Below are 21,074 nucleotides of genomic sequence, written 5' to 3'. Positions count from 1 at the left end.
AAAACCACTCAGGAAACATGTAAAACAACACAAATCCAGTAAAATATTTCTTATTGCTACTCTGAAGTGCTTTATGATCCTAGGGTCAGGAGAAATAGCTTCAATGAATTTTTATTAATCATAACAACCAATGTGAGTTTCTACAGACTGATGAAATTTAAAGTTAATACTAACATTACTCTCAGAAATAAAGGCCAAAACATATTACATCAGTTTTTATCCAAAGTATAAAGCCAGTACTTTGACATGGATGCAAAAATATATGCACCATTATTTAGGCTGCAAATACTTTGCTGCTATCATAAATAAATCTCTTACAGAGTATTCTTAATATATTTTTCCTTGCCTAAAACTGATTAAACATTCTCTACGATGATTAAAAATGCTTCATAAGTAATAGATTCTGATTGTTTACCCAGTATCTTCTAAGTATACATAAGAATAAGTAGAAGTATCCTGACTCAATATATTCTGATCCACTCTGACAAAAGATATATTTTATCAATGCATTCCTCTCTTTTTTTATACAGCTAAAAATCTGAATTTGCTTAGTACACCCTTCTGAGATGACCACCAGAGGTACTGTACAGAACTGGACTTAAAAACCCTTTGCTCCTTAATTTTCTATTGGCATTAATTGCATTTACAGTCAGTGTATTTCATTTCTTATCTGTCACAAGTCCCTTCCTAGCAATAACTTCTGAGTATGTGTTAATCTGGGATGTGATAACACAAATGGAATGTCAACTGGAGCAAACCCAAATATTACAATTTAGTTCAAAGACCTAAGAAGGAGGAGGCAGTTTAATCTGAGAAGTCACCTCAGCAGGAATATCTAATCCTCAAAAGAGATCTATTCAATATTGCAGCTGCAAATTTGAGCATGGCCAGAAGGCCAAAAAGAAGAAAAGATGTATATTTCTGCAACTCTTTCCAAAAAAAGTAATTGAAAGAGCACCTTCTCTTCTTCTCATTGCTCGTAGAGAGTGCAAGGAAAATCAAAGTGTAAAAGGGTTCTGCAGAGAGTGTAGAAGCAGATGTTAATTTGAAGACAGTTTTGGAAAACAGAGACAGCAAGTAGAAAGCTGAGCATTAGGATTAACTTATTACTACATTAGGACATGCTCAAAATATATTATGCATATTAGTTTATTGGTTTTTTGGTTATGTTGGGCTACAGAATCACCAAATCTGATACTGTATTGTGAGACCACTTCCCCTCTTGAGGTCTGAGGCTCTCTTGTTTTTCAGGTTGTTGTCTACAATTTCTTTTATTTCCATCCTGTAGCAGCCCTGTTGCATTTTACTTTTACTAAAGTTATGAAGAAAAAACTAGAAGGAAGTTATAAAAGATAACATATGTATGAACTTGCTCTTGTTACACACTAGAAAGCAGTTCTGAAAATCATATATTGGTGTACCATTTTCACTGATAATTGTTTCTTTGAATTTATCTTTTAGTTAAAAAAATAAGAATGTGTGAAATTTGTATGTGTGTGTATGTGATTGTAAATGGTACATAAGGTCTTAATGAGAAAGAAGAGAAAAAAAAAATAGACATACAATAGTGGAATTTAGGTGAGGCAGTTTCTTTCTATATTAATGGGTTTTTTCCCCAAGAATTCAGGAGCATCATCATCAGCAAACTATCAGCCTTCTCTGTTATTACAGTAAACAGAAAGTTGCTATCATATGGCCTGTAGCAAATGATGAAATGTGCATGTGATGTAACTGGCACCTTTTTGAATAGTAGAAGATAACTGCTATTTTTTTGGGTTTTGTATTGATTTTGTGTGGCTGGCAATTTTTTAACATATTGCCTTAAAATAATTTAAAATTCTGAAATAAACTTTCATCTCCCACACATTGAGTATGTGACGATAAATGGAAAATTCTTTGATGCTATTTTTGAATGGAGTTTAGATGCAAAAAATATTAGTCATTTGTAGTGTGTACTTTAGGATCTGATTTTGAACAGTTGTACACCCACATGAGAATTTGTCACTATTTTTGTTAGCCTTATTCTATTAAATAATATTTTCATGGCAGAGAATTAATTTCAATCTATATTGTGTCGAGTCCCATGAGAAGAACAATGAAATGTCAATGGGATAAATGATTTTCCATGGCGTCAAAAAACGGAACAAATAAATACCTGGAGAAAACAGAAAGTTGGGTTTGCCAAAACAGTGACTGAACAATGCTGTTGTTGCTATTTCCAGATGAGGGGAAGGAAGAGGCTTCATTTTAGACTGAGACCAGGAGTCAAAAGAGGGATGCTTAGGATCAAATCTCCTTTTAGATAGAAATAGATTTCAGTGGCCTTTTGCTTCCCTCAACTGCTCTCTCACCTAAAAAGTGTCAAGATCATGATGTCAAGAAAAGGATTAAGGGATTTTACAGATAATCAGAGTTTGAATCAACACTTGAAAGAAGTTAGCAGACTTCAAACTGCAAAAATTATGTCATATTTAGTAGTGAAAGAGTGAGGGTGTATATCATGGAAGATGATGAATTCTTCATCATCTTCAGTTAGGACTGATGTCCTTCTAAAAGATTCACTCAAATGAGGATTTTGAAAGTCAGATGTAGCAATGACTCTCAGCAATTCAATATTAATATTATATAAAAGTTCAAACAGACATTTTAAATATTTCTCTGACTTTGAATTCTATTAATATTAATACTATATAGCAGAAAAATCTAACTCATGTAACAGGGCATTTATGAATGACTAAAAGATGACATCAACTTCTGCTCTGAAGATTTTTGTTTTATACTTGACCCTAAAAAGAAAACAAAAAAAGAAGATAATTATATTGGATAATTGTAGTTAATGTTGTAAAATAGGTATATTTAGGCTAAAAATCTCTATACAAATAAGAATTGAAGCAAACATGATCTAGTGGTTATAAAAGAAAGTGTCTGATAAGCTTGTTCAATCACCTGTTTTAGAATATATGTAGAGAACAGCAGAGGTAATTGGAAAATAATTTATCAAATAACATCAGTTCTAGCCATCTTCTCACTTGAAAATGCTGAGGGGCATTTTCACCTGAGGGGCACTTTCAACTGAGGGGCAGGTGAAGTGTTCCGATGATGCAAGTCACAAAAGCTGAGGTGTAAGGCTCCTTAAAAACCACTTTGGATCAACCTTCAGGAAAAAGCAGTACATGCATTACATTCTCCATCTGGAGGATGTGATCAAAATGGGTCTATAAAAAAAAAAAAGCTTCAACATCTAAGTGCTTTCACTGTGGTCACAGCTGGAAGCTGGGCTGTGGCTTTGTAGGCCAAGGTTTTACACATTTTGCTGATAACTATTAGAAGTATGTGGAGTGCTGACAGATTCTTTTCAGGCACTGACCTAGATTTGGCCTGATTCAGTTCAAAGGCCTTTCTGTAGAGAGAAAACCCTGCCCTTCCTTATATTCTAATTTATGCAACTTGTTTAGTCTAGGTGACTTCTCCAGCCTGTAGTACACAAAGGCAATTCGAAGCATCAAGGGACAGCACTAAATAAAAGCATAACCCTATATTATCATCTTTTTGTCTGACTATTTCAGTGGTTTTCTGGGGTCCCAGGAGGAGGGAATTGACAAGACAGTTGACTCCATGCATCAGAAGGCTTGATTTATTATTATATGATATATAAGATATAAAAACTATACTAAAAGAATAAAGCTAGAGATTTCACTACCAAGGCTATCCTAAGAATAGAAAAGAATGTGTAAACGAAAAGTCTTCTCAGCCCGAGACACTGGACAGGTGCCCCGTGATAGGCTCTCAACTGGAAACAGTCCGACGGGGCCAATCAGAGATTTTCCCGTGGCATTCCACAGCAGCAGATAAGAATTGTTTACAGTTGTTCCTGAGGCTTCTCAGCTCTCAGGAGAGGAAAATTCCTAAGTAAAGGATTTTTCATAAACTATGTTGGTGACATCTGACAGGAACAAAGATTATTCTACAGCATTGTAAAATCATGATTCCTGTGAGCTGTTCCCAAGGGACAGGCATCCATCAAAGTTTCAATCTCATTATGGATTGGAGAGCTTTTATCTCCTTTGACAGGTTCAAGTTCAGGAGTATGACTTTGACCTTCTCAGAGTACCTCTAAATTCACAGAAATTGGTGTCTTTGTTGTGGGCACATATTCATGTATATAAGCAGAGCATCTTACAGGAATTTTCTACTGTATTCACCATATGATTAGATTTCACTTTTCCACTCCTTATTAAATTCCTTTTCACATAAAGAGAAGCTGGGCATTTGCCACTTCTCTCATCTTAAGAATTTTCTTTCAAAATTTACCTATCCTTAAATATCAAGATTACATTCTAATGAGTACCTTTCTACTTAAATCTTTGCACCCTTACAAAAAAACCCCAAACCTGTGTTTTTCTTACTAAAGCAGCTGTGCTCAACCTCAGCTGACCTCAAAGACAGGAAGATGGCACTGGTTACACAGGGAGTTTTTGCCATTCTGTACGTTCTACTCTTTTCAAAGTTATTAATACTGGTAATAAAATATATCTCCAAAAGCTCCTGTTTCTTGTATTCTGCTTGCCACACTACCAATTTGTCTATTTTCTTTAAGTCTTTTTGAATCCTGTCCTTTCTAGCTGTAAGTAATGTAAACTTTGTCTACATCTTCAACGGACTTCATTAATATGCAATACATTCTGACTTCTCAGATTGTCACCCATGGCAAAAATAAACAGTGAAAAATGAGGGAAGAGGAATTATTGATGTGTAATTTGTAAATATGTAACTGCAGTGCTAAATCTAGTTGTCTTTGGCTCTCTTTTTTGGTCAGTAGGAAGCAAGATGACAGTTCAAAGTATCTAAAGGTGGCTTCTCCTTTGTTTCTTTTACTGAAAGTTTTCTCTGCAGGGAGCCTAAAAATGAGATTTGTCTAAGCAAATGCAGATTTGAAGAGCTGTACTGGTCACTTTAGGTTTCCTTTCAAGGTCAGTGGGAAAAATAGGGAGTAAATCTTTAAACTGCATGTCTGTAATAGGTCTAATGAATCACTTTCTGCTTCTCCCATTGACCTTAAAAAGAAGACTCAAATTACTTTCTTAAGTGCATATGCCTTCAGCTTATGTTGTAAATGCCAGAAGTTGGTGCAATGAATTCCACACTAACCTTCTAATTTAGATTATTAAATTTAGGTAGCAGCTTCATGCTTAGCTCCAGGTTATCCAGTATTTAAACTTTCTTTTCAGGTATTGAAAAGAGTACTATTTTGTTACCTCCCGGTTCATGTTTAGTTTTCAGGCAGCAAAAAGAGTTGAGCAGATACATTTGACCCCCAAACTCTCCCAACCTTCTTTCAGGCCTGTAGCTCCCACTCCATATCCACTTTGGACAGACATCCAAACTCATGTTGTAAATCTTTCATTTGCAATGTCGTGTGGGCAGACCCACCTTCTCTTCTGAGGCCCCTATGATCCCAGCCCTCAGCAGGATCACTTGTTCCCTCTAAACAGTTGGCTCTGGGATACGGGACAAATTTTTGGATGCAACAGGAAAATTCTAGTTCATAAAAGTGTGTAACTATTGTGATTATACATTGCTTTGCCTGGAAACAAGGGAGATCCTTGGAGACATTGGCTGAGATGGCTGCCAGAGAGTTTTTCACAGTAATTTATTTAACTGGATGATCCCCCAGACACTTGTGGTGTTGAACAAAATAGGATCAGAAGCAGAGAGGTGTCTGACCTAAACATTAGGAGAGAATATGTAATCTTTCCCTTGTAGAGTTCTGTCTCAGCTCAGAATCTCTAAATTTTGGCTTGAATCTCCTATACGCTTATAATAATATACTTCTAACACTTTCAAAAAATTTTTACAAATAAGAGATCACTTTTTATCAATGCAACTTATGGTGGCCCCTGTTGGGCAATAATTATTATTAAACTCTTCACTGATTTTTTTTCTTTTTTTCAACTATTTATAATGCTCTACAAATAATGAGAATATTTTCTTGTTAAGAGAACTGCCTCTTCAAAAACAAGACTGTACTCAAAATATATACATATGACTCTTAAATTGTCAATGTTTCTAAAATCATGTGTGCTTTTCTTGATTAGGATTTTACATAAGCAAACAACACACAATTAAGATAATGGTAATTGCAAAAAAACTCTTCATCTGTCTGAAGGAAATGATTCCTGAAGCAGCTGACAGCACACTTAGAAGCAAGACACACTCTTTATGTCTGTGAAAGTGGAAAATGAAAGTTTGACTTCTACTACTTGTACTTCACTGCCATCATACTAGAGGTCTCCAAGCAGGGGGAGTGCAATCCACGTGGGCATCACGGTACCTTTTGGGGTTGTCTCTTCTAGTGGTACTGGCAATAAAAACCCTGTGGAGCAGTGGCAGCAAAGCACTTCCTGAGGAGCAGGAAGGGCTGAAAAACTGAAGCCACTTTGCATACCAAGCTCCCACTCAGTAATAACCCACATCTCATGGAGGTGGATAAGTCAAACTGTTTGCTTCTTTCACAGAATAAGAAATATTCTGCCAGGGTGGTGTGAGAACTGGAGTCATTGTAAGGGAGGCAAATTCTAAAACTGGTTATGAATGCATGGATAAATTGCAGCTGCTGCTTTGGGCCACATCTTTTAAAGAGCTAGTAGTGTTGCTTCTGCAGGAATATAAGCAGCTCAGAAAATGCCTTACTTCAAGACATAGAAAGAGGGTAATGGTGATGTATACACCAAGTACTTTAGAGATACCATGTGCCTTAAGTAGCTGAAGGACTTGAGGTGCTGGTCTTTTTTTGTGAAAGGAAAGCAGAGATGTACAATAGAAATACGGGAATTATCAGCAACTACAGACTATGGAATAGAAATTTGGAGGAAAATGGTTAAAGAGAGAGAAGATAAAATGCTGGGATGGTGGATTAACAGGTGGAGTCTGCACTGGGGCTAGGATATGTATGGATATGTATGTATATTTGTGTACACACATGAATATATTTTTTCTTAAGTTTTCTAAAGAATATAATTTTCTTTTACTAGGTTTGTCAACAGTTGTGAGAACCATTCAACAACATGAATATACCCTACTGTGTGTGATAAATGAGTTGTACTTACATTCAGTTTTATTTATCACACAAGTTGAACATCACATATCCTTTTTAATTGCTACCCCTACTGAAAGATGCTGGCCTGATTTACAGAGCAGTACAGCAAATGTAAGATTGCACAGACTTGATAATGAGCTTTAAGCACCTATGAAAATGAGGCCAGCTTTATACTTGGGGATTCCACAACCCAGGGCTAATGAAGCATCCATGCTGCTGAACATCTCGTGCATAAAACATTCATAATGAAAAGTACATACTGCAGTGTGGAGGCCAGTACTTGGGAATTTGTTGGGGTTTTTTGTCACCTACTTTTCCTTGAGTTTTGCAATATCAATGAGCACAGAAAAGTGGCGGAAGCAATGACTTGGATTTTTGCTGACTGTAAGCATGGAACTTGTATTTTATACAGTATTTAGTCTACGAATATATTTAATACCAAATTATTGGCACAATTTACAAAAACAAAAATCTTGATGATAGGTAAGAAACTCTAAATACCTAAATTTTAAACAAAATATGTCTGACAAGAAAGCTTCCTCCTTCTAATTTTTAAGGTTTTTCTTTTGATTTTGAATGCTGAAAAAACATTCATGTATATTTTACAAATTTCATAACTTCAGGTGTCATAATGAAATCTGTTCTACTTAATTCTGAAGCCCGGATGTGGCTTATATTGTGAACCTTGCTAACCTGCCATTTCATCTTGCTTAAACTCCTGTAGGGCTAGCACAGCTTCAGCACAACTTTCCCTTTACATTTTTGAAACTAACATCTTAGAAGAGGTAGTGAAAATACCCCTTTGACCAACATTCAGCCCTACTGTAATATGTCTGAATTCTGAAGTTTGTGAAGTTTAGATATTGTATTTGGTGGAATGCCCTGACGAAGGCAGGAATGATGCATCTGACTCCATGTTCTCAAAAGGCTAATTTCTTACTTTATTTAATACTACATTATATTAAGAATACTATACTATACTAAAGAATACAGAAATGATACTTACTGAATGCTAAAAAGATAATAATGAAAACTCGTGACTCTTTCTAGAGTCTCGACACAGCTTGGCCCCAGCTGGCCAGAGAGTCAAAACAACTCACACTGAAGACCAGTGAAACAATCACCAGTGGGTAAACAGTCTCCAAACACATTCCACACACAGGAGCAAAACACAGGAGAAGCAAATGAGATAAGAATTATTTTCCTTTTCTCTGAGGCTTCTCAGCTTCCCAGGAGAAAAATCCTGGACGATGGAAGTTTTTCAGAGAATGTGAATGCCAAATTTAGATTGTACTCCAGCTGAATTTGTCCCATTGTTCTTGTAGAAACAAAGGGGATTTTGGTAGCAAACCTGTTAGAAGTTATTCAGCACTTACAGTTCTGGTTTAGTGTTTGAAAGCCTTATTCTTCATGAAAGGCTTGTTGATCTGTATTGAAGAACTACAATTTTAAAGTAAAAATTCCCAAAGATTCTGTAACTATAGTATTTGAGGGTTGAGAATATTTTTTGCAAAATCTAATGCAATGCTGCTTGCAAGTTCCTTGAAAAGTGTAGGAAGGGATTTAAAAATGTGGCTGCATTCCATGCACACCCAGGAGAACTTAGTGCTAAGAAATGATTAGAGGCTATTCTTGTAAAGTAATGATCTCCCTGAAACTGGCCATGAATGTATTAACAGCTGTACCTCCTCCTCACTAAATTCAAACCCTTTCTAAGCACTGATAGATTAAAGTGTTAGAAAGTAATTAAACCATAATTGCACAATGAAAAATAACTGTTAGAATGGTGAAGGAAATAATAAACTTACCAGAATATTAGTACTTTGTTTTTTAAATACAACATAGCAATGTAATTCACAGGACTAGAGCATCTTTTCTGGCACCAATGGGAATTTACAGATTTCAATTAACAGTTTTGTTGTTCAATACTGTCAACTGAAATATGAGATGTACAATTTAAAAAAAGTCTAAAATCACAGAGCCTTAGAGTTTGGATAAAACTAATCTCTATCATTCATATCAACATCTTTACGTGTTGCTGTATTTTATGTAAATCAGGCTGTATTTACATCCTCAAAAGAGTGAAAAATTAGGCAGGACTTCGAGACTAATTAATTCCAGCAAAGGACCTGATAATGTAAGGGGTTGAGCATATTTCACAGAAGCCTGAGAAGAGGCACTTTATCTGCACCCAGCTTCCAAAATATGAAACACGGTATTATGTAAATTGTGATTCCTTTGCAATATCTGAGCAGCCTGCACTAGTGGGAGGTGTCCTTGCCCATGGCGGGGGGTTTGGAATTAGATGATCTTTAAGATCCCTTCCAAAACAAGCCATTCTGTGTTTTTATGATTCTATGAATTTTCTGTAGAAAAATATGCCTAGAATCGTTCTGTTTTGAAAAATTTAAAAAGTCAAGACTTATGTTTCTCTTCTGAGGAAAGCTAGGTCATCTGATTAACCTCAAAGTGCTGCCAGAATCCAACACTTGCCCTTCATCAAAAATGACCCAATTGCATCAGGTATTTTTAAACTGAAGATTACACGAACAGAAAAGATCAAGTTGAAATGTTTTAATTGCATCTATAACCTTAAGTAATTCATTAAAATGTCATAACACTGAGAGATTATGCTCTCCAGAGTTCATGTATATATGATATTGCTTGCTTTAAAGTTTATTTTGTATCACCTATAATCATTTTACTCAAACAAGATGCATCTCTGTGTATGCAAGGAGAACAATGAAAAAGGTGCTGTTTCAGACCATGTAAAATGTGAAAACCTTTCACAGGTATCTGAAATTATTTTTTTATCTTTTATTTTCATTTTTTATGGAAATAAAAATGTCCTAAATAAATCTCTGTGAAGACATGGACTATGTAATAATATAATCTCTCAATCTCCTTTATATTTACCAGTGTTTATAGAGAATGTGCTTTAATTGGTAATTCAGTGTTCCACTAATTATCTCAGAAAGAACTAGAACTTGTTTGCATTTTAGTTTTAGTTTTAGGGGACAAAAGAAAAAAAAAAAAAAGAGGCATCTGGATTTCCTGATCTCACAAAAAACTAAGACATAAACTTTGTAAAGTAAGGCATAAAGATATACTAAATAAATTGCAATCCAGTCGTAGGTTTTGAAGCACATTTTAAACTTGGATACAAAAGTCAGCAGGCACTAGAGACACTGAGGGATTGTAAGCATTTGACATTTTCAATCAAAATATGACATGATTATACAATGCATAAATATATTTTTGAGAAATATTTTCTAACACAACATCAATACCCTAGCAGATGAAAGAATAAGGATATTCAAAGACTGGAAGGTAAAGCTGGATAACATTATGCACAAAATTACTTCTTTTCAATAGTCAGAATGAGTAATGGTTGAAGCTCCTTCAGAATTCATGGTTTAGGCTTCACATGAATATATATTATGTAGAAATTAATATGTTGAATGTGGAGCCATTGAAATACATAAGAGAGAGGACAAAATTGTGAAGGCATGCAAAATGATGCTGAATCAGAAGGCTGAGAGAGAGTTCAGAATATTTACCCCATGAGTTTTCCACAGAACTTGGAAAATACGGGTAGGAAAAGAAACACTTAAGGAATTTCTTCACTGTCTTCAGAGCTGAATACAATTCTGTGTATGGGAGATAAAGGGAAGGACCAAGAAAAAGCTAAAGAAGAACATGGAAAAATTCCAAGCTCACAGCTGTGGTATTTCATTGCAAATCAATGATTAATTCCTAATAATACAACTTGAAGACACAAAGATGTGGTTGAGACTTCCAGTTTCCTAGAACTGCACTCTTTGCACTTAGCAAAAATAAATTATAATTATTTATTTGGCATATTTTCAGAAAAACCAACATCAAATTTAGATACTTTGCACCAAGGATTTAACTTGTGCTATCCAGTCTTTAAAGATGCCTGTCAAAGCATAATATCATCATGCAGAAACAAGCCCACAGCTAACTCAAACCTTATCTACTGGAGTCAAACTCTACCAGGTTAAAAAATTAATCTGAGCTGTGTTTGATTTTCCCTTCCTCTACAAGCCCTAGTACAACAATATTGACTTTAAGAAATTAGGACTTAATGATATCCTTTTTATAGTTACTCAGCTGTTTTTCCACAGTTATTTATATAAACATATAAATATTAATATGTGAGCACATGTAAACCAATCATATTTAATTAATTATAAGACCAAGTACATTACTTTTGTGCTTCAAGGTTTTTGCTTTTATTTTTACTATAAAAATAAATCCTAAAATTATTTTCATATGAAAATTCCTGACATAACTCGAAACAGTGATAGTCTGCTTCACATCAGTATTTCTTACTTTTTTAAAAGCAGAAGTCTGCCAATGAAAGTAAGTGGAATTTCCAGCTCTTTCACTTTTCTAACTCTCCTCCAAAGTGAGACCAAAGACTGACCCATCTTTATGTGTGAGTCATACTTTAGGCAGTTCTCTGACTCCCCAGTGGATCTTTCCATACTTTTAGAGAAGATGGGCAATGCAAGAGAGGGATTTATTTCACCACAGAATGATGAGGAACACAATGATTGCACAAATTTATGATCTTCGGTGAAAAGAGATAGCACTGTTGGGAACAGTCACCAGATATATGATAAAATATGTTTTCTAGATAGGTTTGGGTTTTTAAAAATTAAATACTGCACAAATATGAACATATATAATGCAAAGCCCTGTATTTGTAATATATGGGTATAAATATTTGCGAAATAAGTAAAAAACTCAGCACACCTAAATTTGCTTTAACAATTCATCCACATTAAGGAGATCCTAAAGATTTTATATCATCAATTAACTGCAAAGAGAGCAGAATTTTTATCTTAGATGGTGCAAAAAAATGTAACTGATGAAAACCCTTTGAGTAGGACTAAAGTGAGTGTCAGATGATGCTATACCTGCAGCTTTTATCTCTAAAAGCAGAAGAGACTCCTGCTTTGCAATAACAGAGGGATAGAACTAGAAGAAACCAGAGTATCTAGTCAAAAACAGGTGAAATTTTTGCTATATATGATCTTTAATTCATACAGGTAGTACATATTTGATGATGAAAAAAGACATCACTAGTGTAAACAATGTTAGAACAGAATTTCATTTAGCTTTATAGGTAAGTCAATACATCAATATTACTAGTGTGATTCTAGGCAATTATAAGCAAGTCTAAGCCAGTCAGAACACATGGATCTATTTTATCTGTTGAAAATGATACTTTTATTACTCAGGAGAAGATTTGGAAAGTTATTCTATTTAAGAATAACAGTAGATCCCAAGTTTTCAAAAACAGTAAGCATTGGTTTATTTGCTATCTTAAGTCATCCTAACCTGTCAAAATACTTAACATAACAAAACAAAATCACTGAGCATTTGAGGTTTTTGTCCTTCAAATGAGAACTTGTTATTGTTGGGGCAAACTATTTTTTTTTATTACAGTTCTGCTACTACAGTTAATGAGTTCCATCAGCCTAATCATGCTCCAATACCACGCTCTCAGTCAGACACAGAGCACCATGTGGCCACCCTGCACCCAACTCAACTTTTGGACTTAAAGTGCACTCGTTATGCTTTGCTCTATAAAACTAAATGCTGCTTTGGTTGGATTCCAAACTGTCTGCTGGAAAACTGGGAAAGCTACTGCCAGGGGATCTGGAGTATTTAGTTACACATACATGAGATTAAAAAAAAAAAAAAGTAAGAATTCTGACTTAACTAGAAGGAATTACCACATATGAATGGAGAATGTCTAATATGAATTTAATTCTCAGAGCTGACTACTAAGGGAGATAAAGTGAAATAAATGAACTAACAGCTCAAAAGACAACACCAACAAAATGCTAGGTTTTAACTTGGAGATAATCAGGCCAAATGAAACATGTGGAAGATTCAATGATATTATCAGTTCTTTTTACTGCTGTCTCTAATATGTGGAAAAAGTACCTTGATTAAGATATTTTTGACCTCTCTGTGAGAATTGTATTGGGTATTAAATAACTTATCTATGCAGTAGTACTGCTACTAGTACCCTGAATGTACTGATAAACATCAGCAGGTCTTAGAAAAGTCAATCTAAACATTTCAAAAGACAGCATTGTAGTTTTGCTCAGAAAAGAAGATTGAGTAAAGCTTGAAAAAGGATTACTTACCTCTAACAAACATTAGCTAACTTCTCATTTCAGTCATCTAGGATGGGCCTTTTGATATTAGAAAACTCTTAGAAGATAATGAAGATTAACAAAACTTACAGATCACTGTTACAGTCTCCTGCCAATTCAACACAGTCCTGTCAGAATTCTTCTGGCACAATACTGATCTCATACAAAGAATTTTTGATCTGCCAAAGCAAGTGTTGTGGTTTGAGACAAGCCAAAAAAAAAAAAATCTTTTTCAGAAGAAATCTGAAAATCACCAATGCTATTGAAATGACACATATTATAAAAAATGGGCTTATCAGTAGAATTGAATTAAATTTTATTTTAACATTATTTATACTAGTTAGTGTGGTTTTTCACTAACAAAGAGTAACCAATATATTTGGTAAAAACTCTAAGCTCAGATTATTGAAGATGAGAAATAAGAATGACCAAATAAAATATGTACTTGGAAAGAACAGTTTTGCCTCTCCTATGTGTTATTTTACATAAAAGCAGGCATTGAAGATTTCAGATGGAGTACAGTCACATGGGTACTTACTCTTCAAAGCAAAAATCAATTAAAATTATAAAATTATATTACAGATACATAAAAAAGGTTTCACGACAGCTCTGGAAAGTTGTCTGTTAATGTTCCCACAAGTTATTACTCAGCAGCACACAAAATTGTGCCTTGGTATCCAAAAAGGCAATGAGTAAGTAATATCTTTTGTATTAAATAGTTTACCAAAGGATAGTGGTGTGTTTCTTCTGGTCATAAAATCAGTGTAATTGTTTCTTCTGGCCTTAAAATTTGTATAGAAGTCCATATATTTTCACAGGGATTGACTGGGGTGCCCTCTGTATGTAATGTAAGCATAGAAGAAAGATTATAATCTCTGAAAGAGAATATACCAAAAAAAGCAATTTGAATTTAACCGGTATTGTTATCTATGTGTAGAGCTCTAAGTGTTCAGTATTTTGACACATGCAAAATTAAATGGTAAAGGGAGTTAAATAAATTCTTAAGCAATAGAAAATTTAAATGAAACCATGAATGATTGTGATTTCAGTCATAAATGGTAAATAATATTTTTGCTAACTTCCAGTAATTACTTCTGGCCTGTATGGCACCTTCTTTACATTCTCAGATTCCAAATAGGCTGAAGAATTAATTTTTGCACAAAATCTGTGCAATATTAAATTTGGAAACTTGATTTTAAAAGCCAGAAACACATTCAAATTATTTTAAAAATTAAAGTCAACTTCCATGCAGTGTTTGTTTATACTATAAACAAAATAAGATGTTGCTTTAGTATGTCTCATAACTAAAAAACACAAACAGTAGGTATTAATTTGGTTGACATTAACATGAAGACACTTTTGGATATTTTGTTCCTTAAAACAATGAAAGCCAGGAGAAACTCCATCAGAGTCAAGGCATTCACAGTTCTGCAAAAGTGTTTGAAAAGAAAATATAGACCATTTGCTCTTTGGCATCTTACCAGATACAATTTTTATCCCAGCACTGCATGGATTCTTTTATTCTAGGCAGTGGCTCAATGTATGTTATAGACTCAGAGATCCTCCTCTCTGCTTACAATAGGTGTTCACAAGCTGCAGAAGAAAAAAAAATAACAACAGCATAAGATCAGGAATAACTGTAGCCATTGGCAAAGTTGTGTATCAGACAGCTGCCCTTTAAGAATTTTTGTCCTTCCTTGTCTCAATCACAACTGCTTGCTCTCTTCTTCCTGTCTTCAATTAACTATAACCCAATTTCACATTTGTTCTTGTGTCCTGTAAATTCATTGGCATTGTGAAGTCACTCAGCACACACTGGGCCTGTTTACATTCACATCTGAGTTTGCCTCAAGAGTGTGCTTTTGAAATAACTCCCCTCTTCATGCTCTGTGCATCATGGGTTGGTTCACATCACAGAGCAGCTGTATTATGTACAAGAGACTTCCTGTGTGAAACTGAACTGAAAGATGGCCTCCAATGCACCCCAGCACTGGTCATTGCATCGCCTGCATCAACTGCTTCTACCCACACACCCTCTCTTGTTGGATTGCCCTTCTTGCTAATACCTGCAGTTGCATGCAACCAGCAACAAGCCAAATGCTGTCTCTTGCTTGCCAAAATAATCCATTTCCTTCAATTTTGATGTGTCTTTGGACATCTTTGTAGCTGAATTAATTTTTTTTAATAAAAGAATGTGATGAAGAATGCAGCCTCTTGACACAGGAGTTGGAGACAAGGCTGTTTGGAGTATATTGTGAGATAGCAACAGAACTGTCATCCAGTTTAGTGTGATAAATGCACATGAGGAGCAAAACATGCAATACGTGCATTGAATCAGTCATAGGGTGGCCAGGGTGAATCCTATTATTACCTGGGAATGCTTCCATATGTCTGTCCTCTCCTTATCCATAGCTTAGTTCACTTTCCTTTCACATTTTAATAATAGTCCTCAAAATGAACCAGCAGTAATAGAACTGGGGTGGTGATCTCCTGTATGACCAAACAAAGCACAGTGTCTATGCTTATTCACAATACTAATTTTGAAGCAGGGTGGAAAATGGGGATCATTCACAATTGTGATGGACATGTTGAAATAAAGAGAATGCAGCAACCACATGTTTTGTGATTCTGACTGAAGAGATTGTCATCAAGTTATATATCTGTCTAGCCAGTTAATGACTAATCCAAACCTCTTCTGTTGTACTGTTAATTTCCTGTGCTGAGCAGTGTTTCTCTAAGATTACAATGAGCTTGGGATTTCAGAATTATTTCTGAGGGTGGTGTGTTTACACTGAGTCATCCAGCCATCCTGATGCCCTTACCTTCTTGCAAGTTCTTTTTGGTAGAAACTTTGTTTACTTTTCATTTGCTTGAAGAGTCAGATGAGGCTTTGGACTAGTTTCAAGGATGTTAGCAAATGCTGCAGGGTCAGCTGGAGCGATTAGAGGTTGGTTCTGGGGAGCAGCAGAGCTATCCAAGTGCTGGAGATCTCCAGATTGAATCAGAGGACTCTAACTTGAGCTCATCTGTAACTTGAAAATTTGATGCTTAAAATTAAAGACTCATGTCTACCCTTGCTCTTCCAGTGGCCTCAGCTTGGGTTTCAGGCACTCCCTGAAGAGAGATCATACTGAGAGTAGGCCCTGTGTAGTTGTGCCTGAGCTCATGCATCACCTATAGTTTGAATTCCAGAGACAAAATAAAACTTTTAAGAGAGGAAGAAAGCCACCAGAGTATATATCAGGTACATCTGGTACAAATGAGGCCAACAGCTATTTACAGCTAACTACCAGCTTTTTCACTTTTCCCACTTCAAACCCAAGATACTTTTATTAATTATTATTAAAAAAATAACAGTGGAGCTACCTCTATCTTACTGCTCCTAAACATGCTGCTTTCCCTCTATCCCAGTTCTCCTGTGGGTTAAATTCGCATCTTCCTGAAACTGTCTGCGACTTTTTTTTGCAGATTGACTCACCTGCCTCCTTTAAAACCTGATTCAATCCCATGAGCGCACCTTGCTGTGACCTTTTACAGCTAGCTTCCACTTTGCTCCCAGCTTGATTAATTTTGCCCAGTTTTCCTCCTGTGCTCTTATTTGCACATCTCTTTTATACAATCTATTTGGCCATGTCCTCTCTTTACCTTTGTCCCTCTCTTCAGCTCTCTTCCTCCTGCCTTCTATTTACACTCTTTCAAAAGGAATAGGGCTCTCCTTCCTGTGCTCCAAATAGTCTTCTTTTTTCCTTCTAATACATCCCTTTTCCTGTCCTCTTTTGCAAAGCCTTACTATAATAGATTCTTCTCACAGTGACCTTTTGTTTTCAAAAGTGTTAGACTGAAAAATTGCTTAGCAGTGTAACCTCAAGGATGTACACAACGGTAAAATGAAAAGAATCAAACCTGAGTGCTTGACCCCTGGCTGAGTGCAATGTTCTCAGGGGTCCTTCTCCCCCAGGCTTTGCCTGGATAGTTCATACCAGTTTTCTCCAAAGCGCCCTCACTTCAGCTGGGGATGATTCACATCAGGGAGTACACTGAAAAAGAGTGATCATAAGACTGCACCACTGTCAGCTCTCCCCACCCTGTACAATTCTTCACCACCCCTCCTTTACAACCAAAGAACCCTAGGGCCTGTCATAAACGTCAGTGCCAGGTGATGACAACATTTTGGTGGAATGTAGAACATTTCTCACAATATTTCAGGCACTTTGAGCATAAAAGTAATTCTGGTTTAGGGCTATAGGATACCATGTAAGCCATGTGGTAAAGAGCTTCCCTGCTGTAGAAGGAACCTGCCAGAAGCAATGTAGGCATAGGCACATGCACACAAATTAGCTTTAGGGACAAGGATATTATTCTGATTTTTTTTTATTTCACTATATAGATATGTTTTATTATTGTTTTTATTATTTGTTCTCCTATGGAATGAGCTCAGCTCAGATGACTCACAGTGCTTTAGAGACATAATCTAATCCACCATGATGATACCATCTCACACTTATGGCTCCTCAAAGCTACAACTGATCTCAAGACAGACATTTCATTCTTTCATTCAACATTTCTCCTGTCAAATTAGTCCATGCTACATTCATGCTTAAACATACATGCATAGCCTATGGGTGAAAGAAGTGCTGAATTTTCCAGGAGCCCAATTTCCATTGAGGTTTTCTTCTGCAACTGAAAGCAGTAATGACTGGATGTTGCTTCTTCATACCTGTACCCACAACATACCTCTCTCCTTTTTTTAGGTCATAGTCCCACTATAAGATCCACTGAGTATTGCATGACTGCCCAGTTTATTACAAACTGGATGCCAGGTTGTATTCTGATAGCTTACTCATTGACCAGATGGCAAATAAATCTTTAGAGGTTATGTCAAGTATTAATGGAAAAAGAGAGACCAAGAGGAATTATGTTGCTGGCATCCTACTGAACAGTCCTGGTTTATATGGTCATAGCTACATGATGGCAAAAAATGTCATCTCATTTCTACCAAAATCAGTGAAAGCCTCTCCATTAGTAGAAAACATGTGGTGAACATAGTTTAAATGGAAAAGTGTATTTTTAAGAGCAGTTGATACAGATGGGAAAAACAGGCAAGTGTTTTTGCACAGACTTTTTTCAGGTAAGAAAACAGAAACAAAACCCTTCAAATAGCTTATGAAAATTGGTCTCAGTTTAATTATCATCAGTCATCAGCCTGAAAAAAGGAAGAGGTAGGAGTCAGTAGTCGTAAGATAAGGTGATATGTTAGCAAAGGGAGGAGGAGAGAAGTTCAGTAGCTCCTGTGAGAATACAGAAAAAGAAATCATTATCTCCTATGCAGCAATTAGGTAGGAGTGATGTTTGGCACAAGGGAAATTCTAAGTCTTGATCTCATTATATGATTTTTTTTTGTGGATTCAAGTTATGAGCTTCAATTCTTAGGCTTGTATTTTAATGATACTCTGAAATTTTTCCTTAAAGTCCAAGATGGATATAGTGATTGTTTTGTGAACATTCTGCTAATGGTAACGGCTCTTACAGCAGCTGTATTTGCATGTCTTGCTTGAATATGTGCAAGTTACACATCTAAGATGAATGTATGCTGCATAGCCTACTGGACAAGGGATTGATGAAGTTTATTGCACATTCAAAGGGTGACAGATAATATGTAAAGAAATAAAGAAATATGAAGGAAGGTGAAGAAAGAGGGGAGCCTGCTTCTGGAGAACAGTAGCAAAGGGAAGGAAACCTTAGGTCCTGCTCTATGTGTTCACAGAAGGGACAAAATAATAAAAAGGAAGTTAGAAGGGAAAAGATGAGATAGCCAAACTCTAGCTCTATAAATGAATCTTGACTAATAATAAAGATACTCTAATGATAAGTCTGGGACTTTGAAAAGTGAAGAGCTACATTTAAGAAAATGAATTCTCTCAGGCACTCATTAATTACTTCCTTCTAACAAGAAGCAAAGGAATGTGATGCAGCATATGACTAAAAAAATGCTGCTACCTTGTTTCATGAGGCAATGAAAAAAAAGGAGCAAGTTCTTTAATTAATGAGACTGGAAATTTTGTCAAAGTTCACTTAAAAGTTATCTATTTAAAAGTTTATGCAGACTAGTCTAAATATGCTGCAAAAAAATCTTTTTCTTCCTTAGTAGTCAATAAGATAACATTGAAAAATCTGCTTTAAGCACTCTATTGCTTTCTGGAGGTCACTACTTGTTTACTTGCTTTTTTAATCCTTTATTCTAAGGCAGGTCAGAGTGAGTACCTTATCGTATCAGGAGTACAGGAATGTAAAAATCTGACGGACAGTGAATTTAAGTGGACCACAAAAAAGAAATTAAAAAAAAAAAAAAAAGAAAAAGGCGTTTAGTGGGCTTGGTTTTCAGCAGCATTCAAGATTTAAGCTTTCTGGGAATGTAGGTAAGCAGGTTCATCCTTGCTGCTCTCTCCTCACCAGAACAGAGCATTGATACATTTGTTGTGGGTTTCCTTTCAGGTATTGTTTGTGATGTAATTCTGTGCTTTTGAGGAGAGAAATATAGAGAAACATTGTCTGCTTAGAGAGAATGTTCCAGAGGGCTTTGAAATTCCATTGAAATGGATGCAGTGTTGGATGTAAATATGAGGACAAGTGACCCTTTGTAGTTACTACCAAGCAAAAGCATTCTGGATATCATAAACTATGGGAAAACACAATTACTTTTATAAATGCAAACTTGTTCCCTGCCATTGTTATTCACTGTGAAATTGTCAATAAGCAATTTTTACTCTTTCATCAAGCATGATATGAATTTAGAGTAAAAAAATTAGGAGAGAGAGAGCAGTGTTAGACTAATCAAAATAACGTCCTTATTATGATGAGCTTAATAAGCCAAAAACGTATCTTAATTAATTAGGTTTAAATCAGATGCTAAAAAAAGTATCTCAGTTCTAAGTGGGACCTCAGACTAACTAATTAGTTAATGTTTGCAAAGTGTGGTGAATATGTGGAGAGGGAGGGAGCTTTTTCTGTAGTGCAGGATCTGTGCTTAGGCTGGGGGACTGTGGTCTCAGCTGAGGCCCTGCCGGGAGTCTAGGTCTGCATATAGGAGAGTATATAACTTGGTGGTTACAGTCAGCTGTTGACAAAACAACACAATTCTGAGCTGAGCTGTGCTACTGATGTACTGGGGCTGGCAGCAAGTCTGTTTTGTTCCTCTATTATAGCAGGAGAGTTAAAACAGAATACTTTGGTAGGGCAGTAAGGTTCAGTCAGCTGATGTGTATGATGCTCTTGAAAGGCCATTGAGTGATACTGAGCATGCATTTAATCTCTTTTGTGATCTAATTGTGATCTAATGCAGTCCTAAGGACTGTGCTGGTAGGGTGAGGGAGCCACATGTTCTCTGTGGCTTTTACAATGCTGTGTGCATGCATAAAAACAGGTCTTTTGTTTTGGTGGCATACCAAATTGCTTTGATTTGCAGATGTACAACTGAGGTGAAGTGACCACAGTACACAAGGAAGGATGGAAGAGATTGAAAGTAGAAGATATTGAGGGGCAGCTCTCAGTGACAGGCAAGCAGCACAAACAGATTGAAAAATGAGGTAACGCATAAGGCGGGTTGTGACACAAGGAAGGGCAAATTGGGGAACATGTACTTAGTAATAGTACAACAATTAATCTTTGATTCCTTCCTTGGCAAATGACAATTGACCACAAGAAATTGTTTTCTCTCTGAGAACTACTGAGAAATAGACTGGGAGGGGGAAAATTTGTACGTGTTTTTATACTGTTATGGAGTA

The sequence above is a fragment of the Serinus canaria genome, chromosome 3 (genome assembly GCF_022539315.1).
Source record: "Serinus canaria isolate serCan28SL12 chromosome 3, serCan2020, whole genome shotgun sequence".
In the NCBI taxonomy this organism is placed as follows: Eukaryota; Metazoa; Chordata; class Aves; order Passeriformes; family Fringillidae; genus Serinus; species Serinus canaria.
This window is presented reverse-complemented; position numbering follows the sequence as displayed.